This window comes from Platalea leucorodia, assembly GCF_965183815.1.
Source record: "Platalea leucorodia genome assembly, chromosome: Z".
NCBI lineage: Eukaryota > Metazoa > Chordata > Aves > Pelecaniformes > Threskiornithidae > Platalea > Platalea leucorodia.
In genome coordinates, this window is record NC_138858.1 from 48,190,247 (window position 1) to 48,204,107 (window position 13,861).

The window sequence follows — 13,861 nt, forward strand, 5'->3', positions numbered from 1 at the left end:
AATAAGCAAAGTAAACAGCATTCATACTGGCTGGCTGAAAATATGTGCTTTAATCCTCCCTGGTAAATTCCGCGTTCCCCATGAAGTCCTGAGAAACCATCAACCAAACTGGAAATTAACTATTCACTTATTGCTTTCTGCATCTCACCTTTCATTAATCCAGCTCCATCAAGCCAACATTTTCTATATCCAACCAGCTGTGCCAGTTTAGCCCTATTTCAGGAGACTAGAAAGAAAGAGATACAAATCTTAAACTGTTCTGTTCTTTTTTGTCCCATTTATTTCTGTTTTCTTAATCCCCTCATCGGCCTCATGGCCCTGGTTAACCCTCCTTCTAGTGCCACCTGCTGTAGTTTTATTGGTATTACAGGTTATTCTTTACAGCATCTAGTCATGTAATGCAGCTGGAGAATGTATCTTTTTAATACAAACTGAACTCTTTCAAGACCATATAAAATCTGCTTCCTAACACTATTAGAAACCCTGCAGAAAAACACTGCTGTAATTGTCTGCAGAGACTGCAGAGAGAAGAAAGGCACAAAGACAAATATAAACCAAAAATAAATGAACAGAGCCACATTATGCTGGGTACACTAATAATGACATTTGGGTTATTTTTTTAGCCATTTGTAAGACAAAATAAAATTCATACCTACCTCATACTACTACATATATTTTTTTTTTAATCATAGATCTCTATAATATGGATGGCATAGAGTAAAAAATGCTTGTCAGAAATGAAGGCAACATAACTACTAGTCTTAACCTTTTTTTTTTTTTTTTTTTTTTTCCAGTAGGGGCAGAATAGTACAGTTTGTCTTCTGATCACAAAGCTGCAAGTTTCCATTCAGGCTGTATTTGTTAACAAGGAAAAAATTCTATCTGTGTATGGTACATTTTACAAATTATTGCAGCTAAATATGACTTCATTAGGGATTTAAAACCTGTTTATTTCTCAGGTGAGACACAGAACCCAGAACAGAACGGATGTGGCTCTATGCACCCCCAGGAGAAGAATTCACTCCCTTAACACTGTTGTAAATGTGGGTTTGAAGGATGGAACAAGATGTGTGGCTTCACAGACAGTTTATCTGCTGCTGCTGTCTGATCATTCAGATTTCCCACCTGAAAGGACGCAGTGAAAATCCTGGCGGTATCTGTTTTGAGGTTTTGTGAAAATACTTCCTTTTAGCCCTTGTGAATCTTTTCATTTCACAGTCAAGAGTTTTATTCCTTCCACAGTAAACACTGCATATCGTGGCTCCCAAGACAGGGAGTCACAGTTTCAATACAGGAGAATGAACTTATGCATCTTTTCATAAACATTTTTAACAAGTCTCACATGTGAAGAAGGTAATTTCTAAAGGATAACATAAAAAGTAATTTGTAGAAATAAAAGAAATGGGGAGATAATAAAAAGAAGCAAGAAAACAGTCTTGCAGGACTTGATACTAAGCTACTTTTGTGGCTTTGCTCCTAAGTGAAGCATGTCTTGAAGGACAGAATAATTAAAGACAGGGAGATTGAAAGGGGACAGTGAAGTGATAAAACATAACATGGATTTACCAAAGGCAGATCATAGTATACTAATTTGATAGCTGGTTTTGATATCTGATTCCTTCCTAAAGGTAAGGAATATAGATTCTTGGCATAGAAGGCATGTGACTATGATATCGTTATGATGTTTCTTTGATAATGTAAACAAGATGGAGTATAGAAAAGAGTATGTGAAATGAATGAGGGAAAGACGGTAATGGAAAGGGCAAAAAGGTGTCAAGGTATCATTAAAGTATAACCCTTATTTAACATATTTACTTATGGCTACAGTGGAAACATAAAGAACAGGCTTGTGGGGCAGGTGGTTTGGGAGATGTTTAGGAAAATATAGTCAGTGTAGGAAAGGTCTACAGTATCATACACAAGCATAGGATGACCTTTCTGAAGAATAAAAGTTAAACAATATGCAATAGTAAAATATGCAGGATGTGCATTATATAAGGTTGATAATGACATCAGCTGTAAGTTGGTTCTTTAGTTGGAAACACATGACAATAGAGAGGTCCTAACTGAATCAGCCAACTGTGAGCTGAATATAGGCTTCTGATGTGATTGAGCCAGAAAAAAAAAGACCAATTATAACATGCACCAGGGAGGTATTTGTAGTGAGAATGCAGTATAGTAGTATATCACAGTAGGAAGGAAGGTTTCTGAGCTGGAAATGGATTGAGAGTGAAAGTGCCTGACAAGAAATGAACAAAGGATCCAGAGAATCCGTCTCCCTAGTTTTGTACTGTTGTGCTAGGGTTTAGAAATGTGGATTCGAATATCTTCAGGGGTAGTAAAGAGCTGAGAACCCAAGATCCATGCCTGGGATTGCAACTCCAAACACCAGATGCTCTGGAAAACTTTTCAAATAACGGAATAGCTCCTGCTCCATTTTCCAAAGGAGACAATTAAATCTTGGAGAAGACTCTGGGCTGTGACTCCCATTTGATATAGGTATAGCCAGCTGGCCCAGAATCAATCTGTTAAGGCTTCAATAAGAATAGTATATTAAGATTATGCCCTTACTTTAGCGTTCCACACAGACTTACTTAGGTCATCTCGCACTGAGTGTTCAGGTTGGTGCAATTCTCATTCACAGCTAGCTTTCTCTGGGCATCAGATAGGGAGCTTAGCTGCCTGGCTGCAATGCGGAGATTTCAGGCACCTGAAAGTCAGATGTGGAGCTGCTTGCTCTCGTCATGACCAAGGATATGGCTACACAGACTGATGCAAATAAGACTACAAAGTATCCAGCCTGGAGCTATTTTGTGTCTGTCTACTCAATGTATGGGAAATATAGCTCAGGTCTGTCTGTACTTACTTAAGAAGATATTGCCTGGTTTTCTTTGTATATCAAGCCTAGGTTTCATTGCCAAGAAAGCAGAGTCATGAAACTATGATTCCATTACAAGCCTGGGTTTTATTCCCCTATGCAAAAGACAACCCTCCTTGAAGTAGAAATATTAGGAAGGTAAACAAGAATAAGTTGTTTATGTGAAATTTGTTCAGACCATGTGGAAAAACTGCAGCACCATTAGACTTTAGTTATATGTAATTGTTTTGTGTTCAAAATCTGTCAATTCAGTGGAAAGCAGACAAGGGTTCAGTTGCTATACAACAGAAGATGTAACTTACACAAGCCTGATTTGCACAATGTTAGAAGAAAAAAAACATGTAATATGGCTTCTCTGTCTTAATTTGTGTGAAATTGTTCATTTGCCAACTGAATTTGTAACTGCATCAGGATACAAATCTGGTGCTTTGTTGAAGCAATGTGTAACAGAGAGATAATACGAAAAAAGAAAGGCAGTAAACAGACTTGTGCAAGTTGAACAAGGTCAAAAATACGGGACTCGGCTTTTTAAAAAAATGTGAATATCTAAAATGAATGGGCAGGTCTCATCTGCATTGTCAGCAGTTAGAGTAAGCTGCAAATAACCAATGTTTCATTGATCTGGACTACATTTTACAGACCAGGGTCAGACTCTACATACTGTAGGTTAACTGTTGCTGACGTTGTTCAATGCATTAAGATATATGCACAATTCTCTGAAGGGAAATTATTCTGTTCCAGGTTTTTTTTTCCTTCAGGTATTATTTTGCAGGCGTCAGAAAAGGGAAAATCACTTTACTCTTTTTGTTCTTAGTTCCTTCTTTCTTTTATTATATCCCTATGGGGATTATATGCAAAGTATCCAGTGTGAACGTGTGGATTTGCTTATATATGGTTTATTAGTATAAACATCACATGATACTACGAGCAACTCTTAATATACCAGGTCCTAGCTGGTAAATATGATCACGATCCCTTCATGGAGTAGAATTTCTTTGTAGGTGTGTTGCAGGTAGGCAGTCTGCCTGTATTTTGTTGTGAAACAGAGACACCGAGGGAGAGACAACTGGGGTACAAGCAGTGACAGAAAGATTAGCAACCATATGTCTCCCCATCAGTATCAGGAAGCAATCGAGCTCTTGCCAAGGCTGTTTCATTCCGAATGTAAAATGAGGAATTGTCTTGTACAATTCTCTTTTATATAAAACCAAAAAGAATAAATTCTTCTTGTGTTTTTTTATTATTATAGACATGACTGGACTTACTTACTTGTTTAGGCTTCCCTTTTTGCTGAATACTGCATCAAGAACCCAGACCAGCTCTTGTCTGAGAATGAAAGATCCATGGGAATTATGTATTTCTATGTTTGATCTCTAGGGAAATCTCATGAGATACAGCATCTCAAAGTCCTGGGATGACAAACAAGATGCTAATGAATCAGAGGTGCCTAGCAGCTTTTCCCAGCTATTATTCTATCCTTTTTCCACTTACTGCCAGCAAGACTGTTCCCACAATATTAGCAAAACAACAAAAAAAGCAGTAACCAGTTGGTTTAATACACAGTATCACGAAGTATTGCCTTGCTTGCTCTAGTGCTCAACACCTAGCCTCTGCACGCTCATCTGTCTCCTCATCCTGAAGGAAGTACTTGTTTTTATATACAAATAGCTCATGCTATGCTACCACTGCAGTTTGCTTAAAGAAGCATTAACTTCTGAGTCCAAACATTGGTGTTCTTTGAAGCAAGAACTAATACACAACCAGGAAGACAGCAGCAGAGCATCGACTAAGCCTTCCACATTGCTAAGGGAAAGGATGTCTCGAACAGAGTACTGCGGAGACTAGGCATCTGTATCTTTGCACTAGGAATCAAGATTCCCTTCAGATCCTCACATTTGATGCAATTACAGGGAAGATTATATTCTTTAGGCCTTCCATTCTGTCATTTATCCTTCCTGAAACAGTAGATAATGCTCTGGGTTTTCCACAAATCAAGGTTTAATATTGATCTTTCTCAGTGCTTTTCCCGTAGAAGAGAATGATTTGTCTGTAATATAACCTTGATTGAGCTGTGCATGCCCCTGCTGATATCAGCAATACTGCTAGTGCAGCTAAAAACTAACCAGGGTTAGGAAACACACAGATTTTATGGAGATGTGGAAGAACGTAAGCAAATGACAGAAAGGCTGACAAGTGTAGACATTAATTTTGTGATGCTGGAAAAGACTGTAAGAGAATCTTACAATCAGCCAAAACAAACAGGCAAAGTTTTGGTCTTATTTATAATTTCAGAAGCACACAATGGAAGAAACTGGGCATAAATTCCTGAGATTAAAAAAAGAAAACCAAAACCTACAGAAAAAGAAGAGAGCAATTTTAGGTTTACTCCTAGCTTTACATCACTAGGGAGGTCCCACAGAGTATGTCTATTGTGGCCTTCTGCAGAAACTCTCCAACCTTATTTAAAGCAAACTGAAAGAGGTCCTATACTCTCTTTAATCCTCAGTCCTGTTTTTGTTGTGGGAGCCCACACAGGGATGGCAACACAGTGAAAGCCATCTATACTGGTAATAAGCACTTTTGTCAACTGGAAAATTCTCTCCCTTCTCGTGTAACCTCTTTACAAACTTTAAACACACAGCCAGTGTAATACAAGTCACTATTTGTCTAGTATCTGACAAACAGAGATTACAAAACCATGTTATTTTTTACTTTTATAAAGTTATTAGCAAAACAATACTTACAGAAGGCTGAATAAAATCATAGCCAGTGTTTTATACTGAAGGATCTACTTATTCATTTGTATGTTGTACATGATCAGACATTAATCTCATATATGTCACGTTCAATATGTTTTATAGTTGTTCTCTTTTGCTTTTTCATGCTTTAATAATGGGGAGGAAACAAATTAAGTATTCAGCTGGCTTTTCTGTATTTTGAAATGCAACATCATCATACACTTTCTGAATGCAAATGATAATAAGCTTTTTATTCTTATATAACCTATATGGGAACTAGGGATAATTAAAACCTGGGACTTTATATTGAGACAGAGTAATGAGCTCTCACTGATTTTTAAGTCCATATGAATAATGCTTACTCTTTGCTTTTAACATGTACATAGAAAAGAACTAGTTAACAACTAATGAAACCTTTATATGGATTTGGTTTCAAAATTCCCCATTAAGTGATACTTCAAGAATGTTTTCATTTTTACCTCAAATGATTTAGGTGTCAGACGTTCAGAATATTTGCACACAACAAAAACAATACAAAATTGTGTCTCTTGTGTCTACGAACAGGACTATACTTCCAGTGTTCCAGTCTCAGTCACACAGCTATCAATGGGAGTTTTATTAAGGCAGAAAACTGAGCCTTTGAAAGAAGAGTAATCCTAAAAAACATAACTTTTAAAATCTAGAATAATATCTCCAGAACAGGTGTTTATGATTAAATTTCTGTTGCCACATATGACATTTAAATAATTCTTAATCTTGGATATCAAGCAATTGATAGATTCTTGGTATCTTGAGTAATTAACTAATTTCACCTGGATACTGGCTTAAAATGTGATTTCCCAGCCTTTGGAAATTAGTTAACTTAAAAATTTCAGTCATCTTTAATAGGAGAGGAAGCATAAGCCAATAATTTTTGTGCTAGTCTAATGCAAGCTATTGAGTATACTTTGCTGGCACAGCTTTCCTAAATAAGTCTGAACCATTTAGGGCAAGGTCAAAAGGAAGCTATCAAAGACTTATGAGTTAGGTGTTGCATCCCAAATAGCACAGCTACAAAATTCAGCCACCCACTAGTCCTGAAATCACCTTTACACCCAAAACTGTCTCTGTATTCCAGTGTTGAGCAGCAAAGTGGCATTCTCTTACCTGGCTGAGCTCCAGAATCAAAGCATTCACCCTGCTGTATCTTTCACAGGGCAGTCATAGCCAGCGTCTAATGCACATGTGCATTAACGATCCACTAAATGTTTTAGCAGCAAAAACATCATTTCTAAACTGCAGCTGCTGTGGCTTTCCATCTTTTCTTTTTTACAGTAGCCTGAAGATTGGAGCATTTGCCCCATGAGCAGAAAACACCAAGCAGCCTCAATGGAAATTGAAGCCACATCTCTCTACTTCTTAAAGGGTCGATTTTGAATGGTAGAAGGCAGTCTCTCCCATTTTCTGAAGCTATTCCATTGTCAAAAAAGTGGCTTAAGATTCACTGGCCAGTAAGAAATGAGAATAAGTGCACAAGCAAGCATGATGTTGCAGCCTAGCAGTCAGGGAAATGCATCTGAACCCCCGTTACAGCTCCCTGGCCTGGGTCTGTCTTCTGGGTAGTTACTGCTCTATGCAGAGTGCAGAAACAATTGCCAGGGCAAGGCTCAGCTCCAACATTATGTCACCTACGTTTTAGGCACAGGGAATTGGGCCTTGTGCCTGTCCTAGTTCCCTTCCCTTTTTAAAAATACAGATAACTGGTATCTTCTCATGTCTCAAACCTGTATAAAAAGAAAACATTGTTAATTGTGAAGTGCATGGACAATGTGATAATGAAACCATTTAAATGCCAAAGATAAATTTAGTAATGCAGTTTTTAGTCAAAATACTTATGTCTTTGTGATAAAATACATTTGTTTATACATTTTAAGCACAATTATATTATAAAAACTTAAAGAAGCTGTTAATAGGATTGACTAATCAGAAATATATAGAGATAAGAAGTTGCCTCATATTAGTGGGACACAGTATCTGTAATAAAAATTCATCTTTCTTGAAGCAACCTCTTTGAAAGTTTACAGTTTAAAAAACCACAAGCTATATTTTATGTTTTTTTTAAAGCTATTCACTCTTCTCTTCCCTCATTTACAGGATCTTTATATTGGTTTGTTACAATAACAAGTAAGAGAGGTTGCTGATTATTCTTTATTACTTTTATAGTTTTCTCCTGTGTGCCAGGACTATCTTCAAGGAAATTAAGCTCAGGAAATACTATAGTAATATATACAATAGAGCTATCACAGGGAAAAGAAACACAAGAACAAGAAAAAACACAGCAAGACTTTGTGAAGGAGACTCTATGTAAGTCTACAAAATATAACATTTTTCTCATTTATTTAAAAAATAAACTAATACATTTACTATATGTATTATCTAATTCTATTTTTCTAGTACAGCTTTTTAGGCTGAGATATTTATAAAAGCACAAGTTTTGAGGATACCATAGAAAACCCTACCTGGTTTCACATGTTAATACACACACAATAAATCCACTTCCAGAAGCAGTCTTGATCCAGGATTTAGATGACATCACTGGAAAGCCTTATATCAGTTTCAAGGTTTTTTTTTTTCCTAGACCTCAACTGGGTCATTTAACCTAATAAGTGTGCAGTTAGAGCTGACAAATTATGTTCATATTTTAAGAATCAAACAATTGAATCTCTTCAAGCACCATTCAAATCAAAATTTAAGTACAGAAATGTTTATGTAAGACTTTAGGTAAAATAATTACTAAAAAAAATGTTTTTGAGAAGTAAACAAAGTAAGGTAATCAAAGCATGAATTTTTCAGCAAGTGGTACTCTTTGCCTCTCGTTCTAATTTAAGTCTCATTCTAGAATATTTTCAAGTAATTTAAGCACAACAGATTTGAATCACCTAGTGTAGGTGAGCTTTCAGGGCTGGTAGTTCAGATTCACAGATGCCTCCCATTCTTTAAATACAGGCTGCCTGACAACACAGATTAAACATATAATTTTAAAATGTCACTTTTACATTCTACTGTAGGAACAGAGTGCAGGCTTCTGGGGAAAGGATGGTTGATGAGTAAGTGAGATTGAAAAACAGTCTGGATAAAATACAGTTAAATCACAGATTCATAGAATACCAGGTTGTAAGGAACCTCAAGTATCATCTCTTCCAACATTTCTTTGCAAAAACACGGTCTAGACAAGATGGCCCAGAACCCTATCCAGTTGAATCTTAAAAGTGTCCAATGTTGGAGAATCCACCACTTCCCTGAGGAGATTATTCCAATGGCTGATTGTTCTCATTGTGAAAAATTTTCCTCGTGTCCAATCGGAGTCTCCCCAGGAGTAACTTGTACCCATTACCCTTCATCTTTTCCATGTAACTCCTTGTAAAAAGGGAGTCTCCATCTTCCCTGTAGCCACCCTTTAAATACTGGAACATGGTGATAAGGTTTCCCCTAAGCCTTCTTTTCTTAGGGCTGAACAAACCCAGTTCTTTCAGCCTTCCCTTATGTGGTGGGCTTCCCAGTCTTTTGATCATTTTTGTGGCCCTTCTCTGGACCCCCTCCAGCCTGTCCACATCTTTTTTGTATAGCAGGAACCAAAACAAAACACAGTATTCTGGGTGTGGCCTGACAAACAGCAAATAGAGTGGGATAATGACTTCTTTATCTCTGCTGGTGATGCCCTTGCAGATGCAACCCTGCATCCTGATGGCTTTCTTCGCCACAGCAGCACACTGTTCACTTATATTGAGCTTGTTGTCCACCAGGACCCCCAGGTCCCTTTCCACAGAGCTGCTCCCCAGCTGGGTAGATCCCAAACTGTGCTGCATCCCTGGATTATGTTTTCCCACGTGCAAGACCTTACACTTGTCCTTGCTGAACTTCATAAGGTTCTTGTTAGCCCACTCTTCCAGCCTATCCAGATTTCCTGCAGGGTGTCCACTTCTGAAGTGGCCACTTCCCCACTGAGTTTGGTATCATCAGCAAACTTCATCAGAGTACACTTGATCCCATCATCCAGATCACTTATGAAGATATTAAACAGCATTGGGCCCAATATCAATCCCTGGGGGACCCGACTTGTGACAGGTTGCTGGTTTGAAAAGGAGCTATTTACCTTTGTTGAGAGATTACTGAGCAATAGGACTGGTATTGTTTTAAGAAAAACTTTTCCTCTATTACATGGTCTATTCAACTGATTTTACTGGCATTTTTTACACATGCAATCTGTATGGCACACAAATGGGCTCTTATTATCTTGAAATAAAACACACAGAGAACTATTACGTGGGATATGAATGAAAAAGAGGGAAAAAAAAGAAAAAGAAATGAGTATAAAATGTCAGAAATGAAATATAAACCAAATTGATGCTTGTAGCTTGATGCCTAATGTAACCAACATCTCTTTTTCTAAAAACAACCATTACTAGAATCTCAGAAGAATCATGTTATAAATGTGCATGAAACAGAAATGTCTGGGAAGAATATATAGCACCATTTAACTCTCTTTCTTAAATTTAAATGTGACAAGATAACTCCTCTCATTTGAGAATTGTACAATTTGGAAATGCAGGGTTTGTACTATCTGTTTTAAAAAACAGTTTCTTTAATCTTCAGTTTCTACCATCTGCAGACAACCCTGGCCAAAGATGCTTCACTTGTTTTAGCTGGCTCTCTAGAAGCTCTAAGAAATTTTAATTCTCTAGAAGCTGTAAGAGAGCTGATTTACAAGATCAGTCATCAGAGTCACAGGGTCAACAAGTGTTGTGCAATGCACTCAGAGAGCTGGGTCTGAGATGAATAGATGCAAAGCCTGTTCCCCAGGCTGGGGATTTATATCCTGTCTGAATATAATGAGAAGTGGGGAAGGAAAAGGGGACTACAATAAATAGCAGAAGGTGAAAGACCAAGATACAAAGAGGTATAGTGGAAAGAGATCTGGAACAAGCAGAAGCTGAAGTGAATTGCATAGAAGGCGTCCAAAGGAAACCAAAAACCTTTGTACCTGGTAAGAAACCCTTAAGCTAGGCAACAAGTTTCCCACGTGTCTGTGCTCCTCTGTGAGAAGTCTGTGAAGCTCATGGCTGAAAATTTCTCTTTGTTTCAGCAGTAATCTACACAGAAGATATCAACCTACTCGTGCCAGTAGATGCTGCACTCATTTGTGCAGCAGTGTCTACAGTGGATGTAAGACAGCCCCAGCTCTGAGATTTCAGCAGTTCATTCAGTGACTATGTTTCAGTACTAACAGTGTTATCCTAACAGCCGTTATTAAGATGCCTGTGTGAAGGTGTGAGAATGTCCAAATTAACCAAAGCAGTATTTCACAGAAAGTCTTTGGGTTGATTTCTAATTCCAGAGCAGCTATTTTGCTATTCAAGCAAAAACCCACTTACAAGGGCAGCATAATGTATAAAGTGTGTTTACCCGTTCCACAGAAGAGTGACATTATTGTGCCAGAAATCTTTAAATGACACAATACAGTTTTCCCATTTTAACACTTTGAAAATGACTAAGCTTCTAATAAATTAAACAAATGAACACTCACACAAAGCCTCACTGAATACCTCTATCTACACTACCTTATTTTTAAAAAAAGTATTTTTTTTCCTAAGAACATACTTTCTCTATGACATTCTTATTTCCTGTCTGAGTTGGTTTAACCTACAGTAACTTTATCGCAGTGACTTTATCCCTCAGTACTAATTGAGGGGCAGAAAAAATAAGTAAAACAGAGGTTTGGGGAGACGAAAATTTATTGAGCAAAAGTGTAACCAAGCATTCAGAATTTTGTTATAAATTGGTTCCAGAAATAAGCAAATATTTGCATGGCTTCTTATGTTTTCTGAATCATCCTCTCATCACTAATTCAAATGTGTGCAGCCCTCTAGAAATACATTCACAGGCTGAAGGTAGGACTCAGCAAATTATTTCCAGGAAATAACATACTCAACAGATGTAAGCATTTTCCTGATGTTATAGAGAAATCATGAATATAAATTTATAAAGCAATTGTTGTCACATACAGCAAATGCCGCAAGATGAAGATCCTTGTGCAAGAGCCATGCACCATTGACAATGCCCAATCCATTCCGTACAGTTTTCATGCCCTCTACTACAGCTTGGGCATGGACTCCTCTGGCTTCTGAATATGACCTGTCAGGATTCAGGAAACAGATACTGTAAAGGTGATGTATCTGGTTTTTATATGATTGCCCAATAATGGGAGAAATGGCTAGCCAGAGATCTGTGTTTAATTCCGTGTTTAGTCTATGGAATGCTTCCCACATATTCTCCATCTTCCAAGAGAGTGTTGGTTCTGACTTTACAAAAAGAGTATTTAATGTGAAATTCAGGCTCTGCAACAGGCATCAAATCCCTTGCTTGTGAAAATCCTAAGCAGTAATTTGGTTTGTTGCACCTTATTCTCTTTTTTTATATCTTTTATTTTTGCTGGAGTCATCCAACTTCCAGTCAGGGAGTGCACAGTGCCTGTTCTTTGCCTTTGAGACAGCATTACAGTTAAAGCAGCCCTGTGCAGTTAGACGATAAAAACTGGAACCCTGTCAGATGAAGAATGACAGAGGACCACAGTTTTCCATCCCCTAGGGCAACAGTCCTATGAAAGACTTGTGGCTATGGCATCATACCACATTAGAAGAAATAACAGAAGTGGATTTTTTTTTTTTTTTTAAAGATCCTAACTTCTTCTCTGGAGGAAAAAAAAAAAATTAAAAGGGCATGTTAGGATCTAGCTAGGTTCCATCCATGGATTGTCTTCCTTGAACATTCTGATTCGTGCCCCTACAGAACATAAATGCTGGTTTTCACATTAACAGGTAAGCAAACAAGCAAACAAACAAACAAAAAACACCTTCATGTTCAGCATTTCTAGATAACAGTTTACACTTTTTATGTTGTTCCATGTCTGGTATGAAGAGGTTAAAAATCAGACTTAATGTTCTGGGTGGTCCTTTGGAAGACAAGTGCTTAAAATTAGGCATAGAATCCACAACTTTGTTGACATCTACATCATTAATTGACCTAGTTTCCAAGTCCTGTGAAAATAATTCTCAGGCTTGGCACTGAAATTGGAATTTTCAGGAAAAAAAAAAAAGGCACTGACTTGACATCATTCAGTTTAACAGCAAGAGTAAAATTCTAATTTCATATTAGTAGATATTAAATTCCACTATACAGCATGATTCAACACAAAGAAATTACTTATACCAAGGCTTATAATATTTTCTACATTTCTTGTACAAGTGACACTGTGGCTGGTATACACATATTTAATCATGATGGAAGTGACCTCATGCTCTTTGACATCAAAATTCAAATTATGGAAAATCTGCTTCCCCTAGTTATTTTTGTAGCTGTTGAAGCAGGTCTCACTGCAGCACAAAACAGAATGAAAAAAGGCTGTACTGGTACAGTATTTATAATAAAAACATATACAAGAAGACTGTGAAAGCAGTCTACTCTGCTTCTAATTGCAAACATGTATTAGTGGAAGTGGCACCATACAGGACAGCCAAATGGTACATGAATATATCCATTTGACCATTAGAGAAATGAGACTTTTTAATTGGAGGAAGGAAAGAAGAAATTGGTTCCCTAACCATAAATAACTTAATTTCCTGTTATAACAGTATGTACCACATACATTAATTTTCTTTGCTTATATCTTCAAGCAGCTTTAGATACTTTACATTATCCAGAGCCCAGCCTTTGAGTCACAGCCTTTGCCTTCATTTCTCATAAAACTTTGTGCCACAGAATGATAATCAGCTGAATGGGTGCCTACTGGGAAAAGATTCAGAGCTACAGGTAATATCCCTGCAGTCCCCATGTCTCCCACAAGTATTCTTTTATGATTGAAGTTGTAAGGGGTACTGCTTAAAGCTCCTTCATTTCTATTCTCAGTTTTCTCAGATTGGTAGTCAAAATGGACAGCTGGTTTCTTTACAGGAGGTGTTCTTTCCATAAACTGTTCCTTAGTGATAATAGGAAGAGCAGCAGAAGAGGAGGGAGTATGAAATACGTTGACCAGGCATTTTGATTGACATTCTAATACAATCAAAACATGCAGGAGGCAGAGCTATAGCTTGTTCGGTTTCCTTTTCTGATTTTTGCAGTCCATTATAGGGTACTAGCCTGTGGCTCTGAGTCTGGCAAACAGAAGTTCAGCAACAGAATGCACAAGGGGGGGGGGGACAACCCAAAAAAA